The 17,765-nt window shown below is 37.4% G+C and overlaps 2 pseudogenes; both read right to left on the reverse strand.

Annotated features, from left to right (window-relative positions):
• Nucleotides 1–4,469: 4,469 nt before the first annotated feature.
• LOC100511069 lies at nt 4,470–15,834 on the reverse strand (annotated as a pseudogene).
• Nucleotides 15,835–16,586: 752 nt separating this feature from the next.
• LOC100521364 lies at nt 16,587–17,518 on the reverse strand (annotated as a pseudogene).
• Between the last annotated feature and the right edge of the window lie 247 nt (nt 17,519–17,765).

The following is a 17,765-nucleotide window of genomic DNA, read 5'->3' on the forward strand; positions in this document are numbered from 1 at the left end:
TTCATTTTAATCCAAGCAGTCTTGCTTTTAATTGTATCCTCTCCAACTTTCTCTCAAGTTTTCTTTCTACCTAAAGTATGAAACCACAAATACATCTCTGTGTGTCATAATGCATATGATTATGCTTATTTGAAAGAGAAATGTGTAAAGATAACGACACATAGAATAATACACCACTTTAAGTCTAAACATTTACTTTGGATTCCATAGTAATTTTATTTATTTCTTGAAGCCCTCCTCTGGAGTTATGTTTATTATCCCACATTACCTACAAAAATAAGGATTGAAGCTCAAGGAGAATAAAATTTTCACAATTACATTAAAAAGCCTTTAAAGTTATTTTGCCCTTTCCTAAATTATATGAAAACAGAAACATAAGTTTATACTATAATTTTCTATGGTTCATTTACTTAATTAGTTATTTTGTTTGCTTTTTAGGGCCACACTTGTGGCATATGGAATTTCCCAGGCTAGGGGTTGAATTGGAGCTGGAACTGCTGGCCTATGCCATAGCCACAGCAATGTGGGATCTGAACTATGTCTGTGACCTATACCACAGCTCATTGTAATGCCAGATTCTTAACCCATCCTCGTGGATGCTAGTCAGTTTTGTTACAGCTGAGCCACAATGGGAACTCCTCCAAGATTCATTTTCTTTGTCATTTCAAACTGTGCAGTTTGTAATATGAAATTATTTTCCAATAAATCACTTAGAAATCTAAGGATGCATGGATCAAAGCAGAATTTAGAGCATAAGTAGCTGATTCACAATGAGCAATGATAGGATATAATCCCTTCTACTTGGGTAGAAATGAAATTGTTATTTATTTATTTATTCTTTTTTAAGGCTGTACCTGTGGCATATGGAAGTTCCCATGCTAGGGGTCAAATCAGAGCTGCTGCTGCTAGGCCTATGCCACAGCCATAGCATCTCCAGATCTGAGCCACATCTGTGACCTATGCTGTAGTTTGTGGCAACATGGGAACCTAACCTAGTGAGTAAGGCCAGGGATTGAACTTGCATCCTCATGGACACTATGCTGAGCCACAACGGGAACTCCAAAAGTGTCATTTATGGATATAGAAATAGTAGAAGTAAATTATAGTAATTCATACTTGTCATTCTTTTCCTGTAAAATAGAAGATAAACTAGGTATAGAGTAAACTGCTCATATTGGATCAAATGAGAAGGGCACTGTGCCACACACAGCATGGATGAGCCTTAGAAAAGCAATGTAGATTATGTTTGTGAAATGCATCTGTAGGGTTGTCTTTTTTTGTAAATTGTTCGTTCTTATTGCTGTATGGAATTCCATCCTGCAAAGATCACAATGTTGATAGGCATTTGAATAGTCAGTCTAGAGCTGCTATGAAGAGTACTGCTTTCAATGATCTAGTATAAATTTCTGCTAAATATCTATGCATTTTTGTTTGGACATACTGGGGGTGAAATTACTAGGTCAGAGACTGTGCATGTATGTACAGTTTTATTATATACTGCTAATTTTCTAATAATTCATTTCTTTAGCTTTATTAAAAGTCTTAATATTTGGTAATATAAAAAAGAAAAGCAATGTGGAAACTCAGAACTGAGTATAATACATTCATTCAGAGATCAGTGGTGCTCAGAACAACTCCATATCTTATAGTCTCATTTGGCAATAAAGGTATCATATTAAATCATTTTATTTTAGGATGACCTGTTATGCAGCAATAGCTAATTGATACAATAATTAAAGTGAACAGAATAAGGCAATAATAATTGCTGCTGATTATTCTAGGCATTTGTTCCTATATTTGGAGATAGCTTTCATGGTTACTCTGTAATAGTTCAGACAACTGTAATTTGAAATCTCTCATTGGAGTACATTTCCAAGTAACCAGAAGAGGTTGAAATGACTGGTATATTTGTGCAGAAAAAAAATGAAGCTGGTGACTCTGATTCATATGGTTGTATAGGAATATAAGAATTGTCTTTTTAAGTTTTATTATTTTTAAAAATTTTATTGGAGTATATTTGACTTACAATGCTATATTACCTTCATATGTACAGCAAAGTGAATCAGTTATACATATAATATATCTATTCTTTTTTTCTCATATAGATTATTCCAAACTATTGTGTATATATTCAGATGAAGCCATAATTTGAAAAGATACATGCAACCCCAATGTTCATCCTAGTACAGGTAACAATAGCCGAGACATAGAAACAACCTAAATGTCCATAGACAGAGGAAAGGAAAAAGAAGATGCGGCACATATACACAATGGAATATTATTCAAGATTTCTTTTGAGTCATTTTTTGATCATAAAAGATGAATGGAATCCTGAGCATAACAGAAAATATAACAGAGGATAATGATAATGATCATTCACCACCCCTCTTGCAGTTATGACAAAATGTAGAAGGCAGAATATATTTCCATTAGAGCAATGAAAAGAATCAGACAGGTTGAAAGAAATCATACAGGTTGCATGGAAGTTTACAAGCATAAATAGGAAGATAATTCAATAAAAAAATAGAAAAATGCCAATTTTCACTAATATGTGTAAAATTCCCCGTATGCCTGCACGCCAATTCTCCACATTCCAATGAGTAAATACACAGCATGGAAAATAAATATTTAGTGTAGTACTACAGTGTATGGATTATAATTTTGCTTCTTCATGTTGAAAGTCGCCTGTGATTCTAAGGTCATTTTAGGTCAATCTACATTTTTTTTTTGGCTTGTAGGGCTGTACCCGGGGTGTATGGAAGTTCCCAGGCTAGGGGGCAAATCAGAGCTGCAGCTGCCAGCCTGTGCCATAGCCATAGCAACATGAGATCCAAGCCACATCTGTGACTTACATCACAGCTCAGGGCAATGCCAGATCCTTAACCCACTGAGTGAGGCCAACCAAGGATCAAACCTGCATCGTCATTGAATCTAGCTGGGTTTGTAACCCCCTGAGACACAATGGGAACTCCAGGTCAATCTATTATTAAAACTTGGGTCTTGGAGTTCCCATAGTGGCACAGAGGTTAATGAATCCGACTAGGAACCATGAGGTTGCGGGTTCGATCCCTGGCCTTGCTCAGTGGGTTAAGGATCCAGCGTTGCCATGAACTGTGGTGTAGGTCTCGGATCCCAAGTTGCTGTGGCTCTGGTGTAGGCCAGCAGCTACAGCTCCGATTAGACCCCTAACCTGGGAAGCTCCATGTGCTGAGGGAGTGGCCCAAGAAATGGCAAAAAGACAAAAATAAACAAACAAACAAACAGACTTGGATCTCAATGAGGACTTCTCTTGCAGACATGTAACTGATAATCATTTTGACAGTGGCTGTGGTAGGCATTGCGGACACTAAGAACAGGATCTTAACGAGGGGAATAAAAAACAATTATCTGCTACAAGTCACAGTAGTATGTGACAGTCTAAATTATAAGAAAGAGAAGTTAAGATAGTGATACACAAATGAATATTGAGTATAAAAGTGAAAATAGTATCTTTGATTTTCCTCTGTTATAAAATGTATAAGTTGCCTTAGGGTTTTGATAGGATTAGTACAACTCAAGACACTTCTTTTAGAAAAACAAAAGAAAAATATTTGCTATGACATATGTCACTTAAAAAAATCCATACCCATGTTGTCTTATTAGGTAAATAGGAGTTTCCAAACTTTCTAATATTGGAGTTCCTTTTGTGGTGCAGCAGAAATGAAACCGACTAGCAACCATGAGGTTGCAGGTTGATCCCTGGCCTCACTCAGTGGGTTGACAATCCAGCATTGCTGTGAGCTGTGGTGTGGGTCGCAGACATGGCTTGGATCCTGTGTTGCTGTGGCTGTGGTGTACACTGGCAGCCATGGCTCTGATTAGACCTGTAGCCTGGGAACCACCATGTGCCATGGGTGTGGCCCTACAAAGCAAAAATAAATAAATAACCCAAATATTTCTAATACATTGTTGAAATAAATTTGGGAAAGTAGGAGTAAAACAAGGAAAAAGCTGTTGGATGTCAGAAAGAGCAGAGAGTTTAATAAAGTGAGTTACATAAATTTAATAGAGAAGTTGCAGTCAAAGAAATGGAAAGTCCAAGAATTTATTTGTCTAAAAAGAGCAAGTTTTACATCCATAGTTTGATTTAAAAAGTTAAAACTTGGCGAATTCCCTTTGTGACTTAGTGGGATAAGAACCCAATGTAATTTCCTCGAGGACACAGCTTCCATCCAATCCCTGGCCTTGATCAGTGGATTAAAGATCCAGCGTCACCACAGCTATGGCAAAGCCTGCAGATGCAGCTGGGATCTGGTGTTGCTATGGCTGTAGCGTAGGCTGATAGCTGCAGCTTAATTTGATCCATAGCCTAGGAACTTGTATATGCTATGGGTGTAGCCATAAAAAAGAAAAAGAAATTGACAATTTCTGACTTGAGGCTTTGAACATTTCAATAACAGGAGAATCTTCAATTTTAGGACCTTTGACCCTTATACAGTTCCCTTCACAAAGAATGCTTTCAGAGCTCTCTTCATGTCTTTATTCCTTAGACTGTAGATGAAAGGGTTCAGCATGGGTGTGATGACAGTGTACATCACTGAGGCTGTCGAGCTTGAGTAGCAGCAGAGCTAAGGTACACTCCTAACATCGTGCAATAAATAAGGAGACAACTGAGAGGTGAGATGCACAGGTGGAAAAGGCTTTATACTTGCCCTGAGCTGATGAGATTCTACGTATGGAGGAAACTATTTTAGAGTAAGAGTAAATGATACCAGCAAAGAAACCACCCCCAGCAGGACAGCTGCAAAATACATCACTATGGTATTAAGAAAGGGGTCAGAACAGGCAAGTTGGACCATATGATTGAGTTCACAGAAAAAGTGGGGGATTTCAAAGTTTGTGCAGAAGGAAAGTCACAACATCATCAAGCTTTGTAATAAGGAATTTAATATATTTATGATCCATGACATCAGGACCAGCAGTCCACAGAGCCGAGGGTTCATGATGACTGTGTAGTGTAGGGGGTGGCAGATGGCCACAAAGCGGTCATAGGCCATCACAGTCAGGAGAAAGATGTCCAACACTGCAAAGAGGATGAGAAAATAAATCTGTGTGATGCAGCCTTCATAGGTTATAGCTTTGCTCTGGGTCTGGATGTTCCACAGCATCATTGGGATGGTGGTGGAAGTGAAACAGATGTCTACAAAGGACAGGTTGGATAGAAAAAAGTACATAGGTGTATGGAGGTGGGATCTGAGCTGATAGCCAGGATGATGAGCAGGTTTCCAAACACAGTGATCAGGTACATGGAGAGGAAAATCCCAAATATGATGGGCTGCAATTCTGGATCTTCTGAAAACCCCAGAAGTAGAAATTCTCAAATTTGTGTATCATTGCATAGTTCCATGTAGTGAAGGTGACTTCCAGAAAAGAGAAAAGTGACATGACAAATTTTCACAGCCGCCTGATTTACTCACACATTTGAAATATTGCAACCTATATTTTGTAGTCATTAAACAAAATATTTTACATATGAATATGGTCCTCCATGACACCACCAATATAGAATTTTTGTCCCTATCAACTCTTTCCCTAAAGGGTGATGTATTCTTTTGATTTTGTTAGACATTTTTCATGTATTTAGGAATAAAATTGAGATTTGACCATGATACCAATGTCTAGGCAATGAGTGTAGACTGCTGAAGAGCAAAACAGGGAGAAAGAAAATACAAGCAAATAATGAATTCATAGCATTTCAGATGGTGACAGGTATGTAGAAAAGGTGAGCTGGTATAAAGGAGAGGGTGACTATGGCTTCCGTTTTTCATGGATATTTGCAATGCTATCTGCAGCCAAGGTGACATTTCAACATTGACCTCAAGTAAAAGAGGGAGGGAGATGCAGGATTATGTGAGGTAGTGTGTTCCCAGCAGAGGTAATGTCCAGTGCAAGGAAGATGGTCATTTTCAATGTTCAAGTCAAAAAAGTGAAGCAGGTGTTGCAAGGTGATAGAACATGAGAAAGTGATGAGAGATGGTGTCACACAAATTGAGGATGGAAATGGCCTTTCTGCTACTGCTGAAACCCCAGGACACAGGGACTTCCTATTTCATACTACATATTGCACTTTATTAATCTTATTGTAAAAAGGTCCCAAGAATTGATACTGATTAAGACTTTGATTGAGTTCTGGTTCCAGAATTCTAAGAGTCACCCTGGAATATGTGAGACCTGATATCTCTGTTCTTATGACTGCTTATGCCCCTACAAGTAATCAACACACACACAGAGTGCACTGCGCCTCCTGCATTGTGTTATTTCCATGTCTTTCTCAGCCGTAGTCTTATTGTTTACACTAAGAATGTCTAAACCCAAGTTGGTCTCATCAATGATCTTTCCTTTGTACACTGCAAAAATAGTTCACAGAAATTCCAATTCTTAAGCTTCTCATGGACAAAAAAACCTGGAGCCTTATACTGAGATGGCCATTTTTTTTGTGTTTAAGCAAACATAAAATATCTGTTCAATAAAAGAGAGAGAGTGGGTGAAAGAGAGAGGGAGAGGGAGAAAGAGAGAAAGTGGGAGAGGGAGAGATGGGGAGAGAGAGAAAGAGGGAGAGAGAGACTGTGAGAGAGAAAGAGAGAAGGAGATAATGATGAGGAGGAAAAAGATCCAACAAGCTCAGGTGGTCCCTAAGACGCTATGAAGAGGACAAATTTTCGTTATTCCTGGCAACATTCCAACCCTGATTACATTCCCTTGATGCCCAGCAAAAATAATGAGAACAAAAATTAATTCGCCCAAAAGACAAAAGTAGTGATATCTTTGTGGTGGCAAACATCTTACATATTGTATATCAAGGATAAAATAAGCAAAGGGGCTAACCAACACTTCACAAAATAAAACATATAAAGTATCACTCAAAGTGGGTACTTTTAGTATCAAGCAACAGAAGACTTGTTTTTCCTGTCTATCCCATAATTATATGATCAGTTCCTTTTTTATATGGTCAGATAGGGGATATAATTAGTTCCTTTCTCACTTTTCCTCTGTAGAATCTTGCCTTTGCTGTTCTTGGGCTTTGGGTTTTTATCTCTCTCACTCTCTTTTTTTCTTTTTTGGCTGCACCTGTGGCATGTGGAAGTTCCCAGGCCAGGGATCTAACTTAAACCTCAGCAGTGACAATGCCAGATCCTTAAGCTGCTGTGCCACCAGGGGATTCCTTGGATCTCTTTTTTTTTTTTTTTTTTTTTTTTGTCTTTTTTGTTGTTGTTGTTGTTGTTGTTGCTGTTGCTGTTGCTATTTCTTGGGCCGCTCCCACGGCATATGGAGGTTCCCAGGCTAGGGGTCCAATCGGAGCTGTAGCCACCGGCCTACGCCAGAGCCACAGCAACGCGGGATCTGAGCCCCGTCTGCAACCTACACCACAGCTCACGGCAACGCCGGATCGTTAACCCACTGAGCAAGGGCAGGGACCAAACCCACAACCTCATGGTTCCTAGTCGGATTCATTAACCACTGCACCACGACGGGAACTCCGGATCTCTTTTTTGATAAACATGATGGGCTCACTCTAATCCAGATTCTGGACTTCATATGACATGCAAAGTCATCCCAGGACCATGTTCTATCAATCCTTCCCACACTGTGACAATTCTGTATTCTTATACTGGTTTTCTCATATGATTGTGCCTGAAAACATGGTCAGAGCACATCTATCTCACTGTATTCTGTTCTCATTGTTAGTTTGTATGAACCAAAATGTCAGGGACCTCACCTGTTCTGTTTACTTTTGTACTCTTCACAAAACTATGGGGCTATATGTGCTCTTGTATAGAAACACATCTAAGAGTATGAAAAGTTATAAAATGAGACTAAAGGAAAATTAAAGCAGATAAAAATGAGCAATTAAAAAAAACGTGAGCAAAATTGACTAAAGAACCAACACTAACTGAAACATGATATAACATAAAAATAATGATATCAACATGGGTTAATATTTAATTCAGCAAAGACCTTGACAGAAGAGAATATCATATGTAATGTACCTAGAAACTTCTGACACATTTCAGATGTTCCATTATTTTTTTATGGAATGATCAGGAGTTAGGTCTCAGTAGTTATGAATGTTTACCACATGGCATATTTGTGTTTCCTTTTAGTTGGAAAAATTTGGATTGTTAAGTAAAATCTGGCATAGATGGGTATTTACCCAAAAGAATATGAAATTGGTTTCCTCGGTTACCCAGCTTACCCAAAAGAACAGAGGTAGTAGGTCAGTGAAAGAGTAACCAGTACATTTCAGATGGACATCTAGAAAACTACATATATAATTTACAAGTTGCAAGACCCTCTCCAATAAAGCAAGAAGCTCAGAAGTAGGAAGATAAATATATTTAAATAAAATAAATATGTAATATTTTATATAAAAATATCCTCCAAAACTCAAATAAGAAACAATAATCTGTAGAAATTTTTGAAATGTTTATAATTGTGGAAAATTGGCAAATAATACAGGGGCTTATAATAATAATACTTAAAATAAGCAAATCAAAATGGTGATCAAATATGTAAAATTTGCTGAAACTGAAAAAGAGTTTAAGAAAACAAGAAATGTCCTTCACACCCATCAAACTGAGAAATAAATGTAAAGAGCGGACACACTGATTGGGCTTCACATTTTTAAACTGGTAGCAAGAAGAGCATTCTTAATTTTGTCACCAGAAAAATAAAGTCTTACAAGTTTGGGAAACAACCCAAAGACAGCTATCAAAATTATGATAGAGACATTCTTTCTCTTAAGTTTTCTCAGTCTCAGCGCTACTGACATTCTGAGCCACACCATTCTCTCTTGATGGTCTGTCCTGTGCCTTGCAAGATGTTTAGTTCATGTCTGGCCTCCACCCACTCCTCTCCAGTATGACAGTCAAATGTCCCTGAACATTGCTTTGTGGCTTCTGGGAGAAAATCCCCCCGATCTGAACCACAATTTAAACTTAAAATCTCAACATATTTTTCTATCATTGATATAATAGCAATTTAAAAGATAGACTATGAAATACTATCAACAGTGTGAGTAGTACAGCCACACTGTGAATATTATGTAGCCACTGATATAATACTTTAATTAATCAAGCAAACAAGCAAACACAGTGATCTCTTGTCTCTGGACTGAGTTGAATTGGCCTCTCTGATCTTCTCACACATGGTCATCTGGGTTACTGGACTCACCTGGATGGAAATTATGAGATAAAGGCCACTGATGGGAGTCTGAATTCTTCCCCAGATGGCTGATGATGGAGACTAAAGCCTTATTCCAAGACAAGACAGCAGGAAGGAGTGAAGCATCAGTCCCCTAGCCAGAGTTAGGGCTTGAAACAAAGAAAGAAAAAAAAAAAAGGCCCTTCCAGCCCAAGACTACACACATGGAGAAAGGCAGACATGGAGCTATTTATAGCTCTCTATATCTGTTCATTAGGCACATTTTCCTCTTGTTATTACAACCTCTAAGCACATAATTCCCCTGTGGAAAACTGTCTGGAAGGAAGGAAAATTTCCTAATGATTCTCTCTTCACAAGGGACCAGGGTTGAAGTCAAGAGAATCCAATTTTTTCCCCACTTCTCCATGAAATTGTCTCCCATGCAGATTTCATGAAGATTTCTAAATATCCCAGCACCTTGTCTCAACTCTGAGTTAGAGTTTTCTCAAAGTCTAACTGAGGAATCTGTATGGATTAGGTTTATTGTATCTTCAAACCTTTGACTTGTGACAATCCAAACTCTGAAATCTCCAGAAAATTTCTCTTCCTTTCAACAAGGGAGGAGAAATGAGTTTTTTTCCTTAATAAACCTTGGGCACTACACCTATTGTCTCCATGACACTTTTCCCATAACATTTAGGAATTCCATGCTTACATCTCTAGTTCAGAGCTGCCATTTAGTCCTTCATTACAAAATGTTTTTAATGCTAAGGCATATATTTAGATTTTTAAAAAAATACTTAAACTTGAGCTTAGCACCTTATAGGGACTGATTTAATATTTACAAATGTCTTTATGAGGAAATACATTGAAGAACTCTGTTCTCAATACCAGAAATGGGGCTTGGAGTGGTTTATTGATCTGGTCAAAGTTAATAGCTGACCTGCTATGGCCTTATGTTATGGGCCTTAATCTATCAGGGTGCTTCTAGTTTTCAAACTCTAGGCCAGTATTTCTCAACCAGAAATGATTTTTCCCCTGGGATGTTTGTCAGTGTCTGAAATGATGCTGCTAAATATCTAAAATCCATAGAAAGCAACCTCATGATAATATAATCCTGCCCCAAATTTCAACATTAAAGAGTAGGAAACATCTCATAGATCAGCTCTTCTTTAACCTCAGTGTACCTACAAATCAATAACAATCCTACTACAAATGAAGACTAATTCAGCAGGTCCTGGTGGGCCCAGGGATTCTTTATTTCTAACAAGCTCCTGGGTGACATTGATGCTGGAGGTTCTGGTCTTTGAGTAGTAGGGTTGTGATCCTGTGATATAGTTAGTTGTAGATAGTTTTAAGTATTCTGAACCAAAAGCTGTCTTTTTATTAATTTTGTGGGAATATTTCCTTATTTCAGAGGTTATGGAAAATTCTTTTTTTAAAAAATATGTGTACTTTATTTGCATTAAAATATGGTTGATTTTTATTGTTGTGTCAATTTCTGCTATAAAGCATAGTGACTGTCATATATATATTATTTGCCTTTCCTATAAGGGAATATACACTTTATAAGAAAGGGAATATATTATATTCCCTTATATATTAATATTCCCTTATAATTATAATTATGTAATATATCATTTTCCCTTATAAGAATACAAAGTCTAAACTACCTACCCTTAACTCTATCACAGGATCACAACCTTGCTACTCAAAGAGTGATCCACTCTGTTCTCTATGAAAGTCTGTTTCTGTTTTGTAGGTAGATTCATTTTTGCCATATTTTAGATTCCACATATAAGTGATATCATATGGTATTTGTCTTTTTTCTTTCTGACTGACTTCACTTTAGTGTGAGAATCTCTAATTGCATCTATGTTGCTGCCAGTGCCATTATTTTGTTCTTTATTATGGTTGTGTAGTATTCCATTTTCTATATGTACCACCTCTTCTTAAACCATTCATCTGTTGATGGTAACTCTATTTTTAGTTTTTTTAAGGAATAGCCATACTTTTTTCCATAGTGTCTATACCATTTATTTCTGTCTTCTTCATTTTCTTTCATTAGTGTTTTATAATTTTCAATGTATAGGTATTTCCCCTCTTTGGTAAATTATACCAAGATATTTTGTTGTTTTATGCCATTGTAAATGAGATTTCAAAAAAATATTCCCTTTCAGATAATTCATTATTAGAGTATATAAATGACAGAGATTTCAGTATATTGATTTTGTATTTGTAATTTTGTGAAATTAATTTATTAGTTCAATTAATTAAATAAGTTCAAAAAGTTCTTTGGTATAATCTTTGGGATTTTAAAAATATAGAGTATCATTTTATCTGTAAATAGGGACAGTTTTACTTTTCCTTTCTAATTTTGACTTTTTAAATTGCTTTTTTTTGCCTAATTGCTGTGGCTAAACTTCCACTACTATGTCGAATGAAAGTGGCATGAGGGGGCATCCTTTTCTTTTCCCTGATCTTAGAGGAAAAGCTTTCACCTTTTTCACCATTGAGGATGATGTAGTCTGTGGCCTTGTCCTATATAGCCTTTGTTATGTGGCAGTACATTTCCTCTATGCCCACATTATAAACAAATACTGAATTTTCTCAAGTGCTTCTTCTGCATTTATTGAAATGATCATAGATGTTTATCCTTCATTTTGTTAATTTGGTGTATCACTTTGATTGATTTGAGGATGTTTAACCATCTTTGCATCCCCAGAATTGTGTGGGTGTGAGGCAAGTTCTCCAGTTTTTGTGTTGCATGAGAATATGCAAGTTCAAGGAAAGCCTTCTGGCTCCACAAGGCCAAGGAGAAGCACTGGGTTATGGCATTCCTGTGAGGTCTAGAAAGGTAGTGGAAGTGCAATAATGGCATCTACCAGTGGCAGTGGTAGCACAAGGTGGATTGAGAGCACGAAATGTTGCCTACTAGTGCCCTGTTCACTGAGAAAAACTTAACGAGCCCCTGCACCCCAGAAGATGCCTTAAAACTAATTAGTATCCTTTATGTATGGTCTATTTACAAACTGCTGCTCTTTGCTGGGTCCTGGGAGTCAATCTGTGCATGAGCTCTTTCAGAGAGTACTTTCCCCTCCCCACTGGCTTTGAGCTTTCCTGTATATAAGCCCCACTGGTTTTCACATCCTCACATTTTGGTGACTTGTCTCTCTGGCACAGGTCCCAAGGGTTGGTGTGCCTGATGTAAAAAGGGCAGACCTATTGTTCCTCAGGAAAAAATCTCTGTAAATGTGAGATCCTGCCCATTGGTGGGTCACCAATGCCAGGAGTGTGGTTTTTTGGAGAGACTTTTTCTCTGCCTCTCCTACAATCTTCTTGTGGTTCTATCATCCTTTGCTGTGGAGGAGGTGTTGAGCTAGTTTTTCTTTTTTAGAGCAAATTCATCCATATGTAGCTATAGATTTGGTATGTCCATGGTCAAAGTAAGTTGAGGATCTTATGCTTCTACTTGAACTGTTGCCCTATTTGATGTTAGCCAAGTAAGACTCATTTATATCAAGCTTCTGTTGTCTGGGAATGTAAGGGCATACATATTTTTTTTACTTTAAGCAAATAGTGTGTGGGAATATTTTACAGCTACAGTAATAGGAATATAATATAGATATTTATGTAATGAAATTTGCAAAAAATTGAGTTTAAACTTCTCAATTTATTCATTAGCTGACCTTAAATAAGGGTTTTTTATGTTGAAAACCAACAAAGTGGAAAAAAGCTTCAGTTAATTTGAAGATATTCCATTTTGTGAGCAGATAGAGTGATTTCCTCATTGCATACATGTAAATGTTGCCTATGATACTTTGTGACATTAAGTTAGGAAAAGTAATTCATTATCAAAATTGAGGTCACTTACTCTGTTTAAAATGTTTGTGTCCATATTTCTCTATTCATTTATTTCATGTTAATTGAAATTTTCGTTCTTTTTATTTCTATTCCCTCCAAATTTCTCTTAAGTTTCCTTTCAATATAAAAGATGTCTCTGTGTGTACATACATGTATGACTGTGCTTATTTGAAGGAAAAAATGTATATTAACACACACAAATAAATATATACAACTTTTACCCTTCAATGTTTTCTTTGGATTGAAAAATGAATTTCCATGCGTTTTATTTATTTCTCACAGCATCCCTATGAAGTTTTGTTTAACCCCATATTACCTTCATACATAATGAAATTAAGGCCCAGGAAGCTTAAATTTTTCACAATTACATAACAAAGCATTTAAAGATATGTGCATTGTCAAATTGTACACAACTTGAATTATGGTGTATTATCTTAGTTTTTCTATAGCTTCTTATTTCATCAAATTGTACACTTTAAATATGCAGTTTATTGTGTGTAATTTTACTCAGGTAATTAAATGGAAAATACCTAATGGTTCAGGGCTAAGGGTAGAATCTAGAGGACAGGTAGTTGATTCTCACTTAACTTGGGAAGAAGAAGTGTTATTTATGGATGTAGGGCCAGTGAAATTAATTTTAAGTAATTCATATGATAAACTCTTTTCTTGTGTAAGTAGAAGATAAACCTAGATACAGAAATGACCATAAATTGATTCAAGACAGAAAAGCACTACAGCCTTACCCAACATCATGGATAAGACAAATAAACACAATGTAGAGACTGAGAGCTGACTACACATTCATGAGGAGGACAATAGAATCAGTACAACTTCCCATTAAATAATTTCATTTGGTAATAAATGCATTAGGTTATGCCATTTGCCATAGAATGACTTATTACGCAGTAATAGCTAACTGATACAAGAACCCAAATAAACAGAACTGAGGGCAGTTATAACAATCTGTACATTTTAATTTTGACATTTGTTCTGATATTTGAGGAGAACATTCATAATCAAGTATATTTAGGGTAACTATAGTAATGAGTGACCACCTTGAGGCTCCCTATTAAGTCGGAGAGGTAGATGGACATACATGTTTGTGCAGAAAAACTGGTGACCCTGAATCTCATGACTGGGCAGGATATCAGGCTCTCTTGTCAATCATCCTCTGATCACCAAGAATGAAGTGATTCCTGAACATGAAGGAGATGTGAAATCGATAAATTGGCATTTTCATTCACCACCCTTTTGTATTTATTATATATGTATATTAGGAAAAGGGATTTTTTTTTTTTTTTTGTAGAACAATAGAAGGAGTCATGTTTGTAGGGAGCCTTAGAGGTTTTCAAGCAGAAATGGGAAGATACTTCAGTAACAAAATATAAAATACAGTAACCAGGAGTTCCCATCATGGCGCAGTGGAAATGAATCTGACTAGTACTCATGAGGACCAGGTTTGACACCTGGCCTTGCTCATTGGATTAAGGATCTGGTGTTGTTGTGAGCTGTGGTATATGTTGCAGACACAGCTCGGATCTGACGTTGATTTGGCTCTGGTGTAGGCTGGTAGCTACAGCTCTGATTTGTTCCCTAGCCTGGGAACCTCCATATGCCCCGGGTGGGTCCTAAAAAGACAAAAAAAATGCAGTAACCAATATTTACACCAATGAATAAATCCCTCACCTGTGGGCACTGATCTTCCATGTTTTAATAAATAGATGTATAGCATGAAAAATATCTTCCATAGTAACAAAATATGTGATTTGATATTTTGCTTCCTCATATTCATAGTCTTCTCTGACATTAAGATCATATTAGGTCAATTTATTCCAATTTGTCTTTATATGTAGACTTCACTGGAGATATATATTTGATAATCAGGTTTTGCCAGTCACTATGGTAGGCATTCTGGACACCAAAGTGAATAGTAAAATAAACCAACAAAACTAGAAGAACAGTTATGAAACTGTGGCATGTTTGCAGTGTAATTATCTGACATTAAACTTTTTGCTTGTGATGTAAGTGACTGAAATTCAACTTTGGTTTTTTGAAGCATCCACTTCAAAGATAATCATGTCAAATAACCGAATTTCCAGTTGTATGACACAGAAATATGTAAGTACCAAGGGCCACTCCCACCCATAAAGTTCTTGTTTTAGAAAGCCTTGAGTAAACAGATACCAGGTCACCTGTGTGAACCTACTACCTACTTTCCCCTTCCATACCCTAATTCCATGCATATATATTTTTTAATTTTTATAAAACTATAGTTGATTTATAATATTCATTCAATTTCTGCCATACAACACAGCAACTCAGTCATATATGTATATATATACATTTTTAATTTCTTTTTTTTCATACTTTCTTCCATCATGTTCTAACCCAAGAGATTGGACATAGTGTTTTAAATTCACCAATAAAGAGTGAAAGAGGAGTTCCTATTGCAGCTCAGCAGTAATGAACCTGACTAGTACCCATGAGGATGTGGGTTCAATCCTTTGCTTTGCTCAGTGGGTTAAGGATCTGGCATTGCCATGAGCTGTTGTGTAGGTCACAGATGTGGCTCAGATATGGTATTGCTGTGACTGTGGTATAGGCTGGCAGCTACAGCTCTGATTCAACCCCTAGCCTGAGAACCTCCATATACCATAGGTGCGGCCCTAAAATGACAACAACAACAAAAAAGAGTGAACTAGCAGAATCCTAGCCTTCACACCTGCACAACTCAATAAAGGCAGACCCCCAGTTGGTTCTCTCTCTCCTCTACCAGAGACCTACCTGCATGGCCCATGGACATGCTGTGTACCCTCTAGGACTTGTGAATTTATTTTTTTGAAGTTCCCAAATAAATACGCATTCATAATAAGAACCAGAGGGCCAATCCAGCTATAGCATAGATTTAGGAAAATGTCTGTGAGATCTTGCCATGTCCAGGTGAGTGCTTCAGATATTCCTAGCCAATAGCATTACTATCAATACACTAAGAATTAAATGGAGCAATGTTACAGTCTTCATTGTGAAGAACAGAAGTTAAAATAATAATGAAAGAAGTGATAGACTAAAGTAAAATCTGAGCTTCGTATTTTCTTCTGCAATGAAATTACATAAATGGCCTTAGCTGTCAAGTCTATCTTCCCCCCCATATGAGTAAAATACCTAATGATCATTCTTCAGAAAAACTAGGGGAAAACTACTGGCATGATGTATGTCATTTGAGAAGTTATTTTTAAGAAACTCCAGTTGTCCGATGTAAGATATGGACATTTTCAAATATTTCTGATTCCAGCCTGGAAAATCTTTGGGAATATATGAATGTGGACATAGGGAAAAACTATCTATAGATTAGGCACAGCAGAGCTTAATAAAGTGAGATCCTTAAATTTTGTGGAGGAGTTGAATCCAAGAATATGGGAATTACAGTAAATAAAGAGGGGGAAAAAGTTTTTCAACAATCTGATTAAAGATCAGCAATTTCTGGCCCTGAGGCTTTGATCCTAAAGTCATGAGTATATTTTTGGCCCCAGAACAATGGGCTCTTACATAGCTGCCATCCCAGTGATTCTTCTCAGAGCCCTCTTTATGTCTTTGTTCTTCAGGTTGTAGATGAAGGGGTTCAGCATGGGTGTGACCACAGTGTACATCACTGAGGCAACTGCACTCGAGTGTGAGCTGTGGGTAGCAGAAGCACTAAGGTATACGCCTAAGACTGTGCAATAAAATAAGGAGACAACTGAGAGGTGAGATGCACAGGTGGAAAATGCTTTATACTTTCCCTGCACTGATGAGATTCTTCTTATGGAGGAAACTATCTTAGAATATGAGTAAAGAATTCCAGTGAGGGAAGCTCCAGCATACACCCCAGCTGCAAAATACATCACTTTGTCATTAAGAGAGGTGTCAGAACAGGCAAGTTGGACCACCTGATTAATTTCACAGAAAAAGTGGGGGATTTCAAAGTCTGTACAGAAGGACAGCCACAACACCATTATGCTTTGGAACAAGGAATTCAGGGCATCATGATCCAGGATGCCAGAACCAGTAGTCCACAGAACAAGGGTTTCATGATGACTGTGTAGTGTAGGGGGTGGCAGATGGCCACAAAGCAGTCATAGGCCATCACTGTCAGGAAGAGCATGTCCAATGTTGCAAAGAGTATGAAAAAATACATTTGGATGATGCAACCTTCATATGCGATAACTTTGTTCTGTGTCCAGATGTTCTGTAGCATCTTTGGGATGGTAGTGGTGGTGAAACAGATGTCTACAAAGGACAAGTTGGAGAGGAAGAAGTACATGGGTGTTTGGAGATGGGAGTCTAGGCTGACAGCCAGGATGATGAGCAGGTTTCCAAACACAGTGATCAGGTACATGGAGAGGAAAAGCCCCAAAATGAGAGGCTGCAATGCTGGTTCATTTGATAATCCCAGAAGATAAAATTCTGAAATGCTTGTATAATTCTCTGCTTCCATGCGGTAGAGGTGACTACCAGGAAATGAAAAAAACAATAGTATGACTAGTTTCTTAAAAATTGGCATTGCATGGATTTCCCCTGTGGTGCAGTGGGTTAAGTGTCTGGCATTGTCACTGCAGTGGCCCCGGTCACTGCTGTGCTGCAGGTTTGATCCCTGGCCCAGGAACTTCCACATGCTATGGGCATGGCAACAAAATTGGCAATGCAAATTTGCTGAAATTCTACAATTTGTATTTTGCATTCAA

This window comes from Sus scrofa, unplaced genomic scaffold (genome assembly GCF_000003025.6).
Source record: "Sus scrofa isolate TJ Tabasco breed Duroc unplaced genomic scaffold, Sscrofa11.1 Contig2199, whole genome shotgun sequence".
NCBI classification, from domain to species: Eukaryota; Metazoa; Chordata; class Mammalia; order Artiodactyla; family Suidae; genus Sus; species Sus scrofa.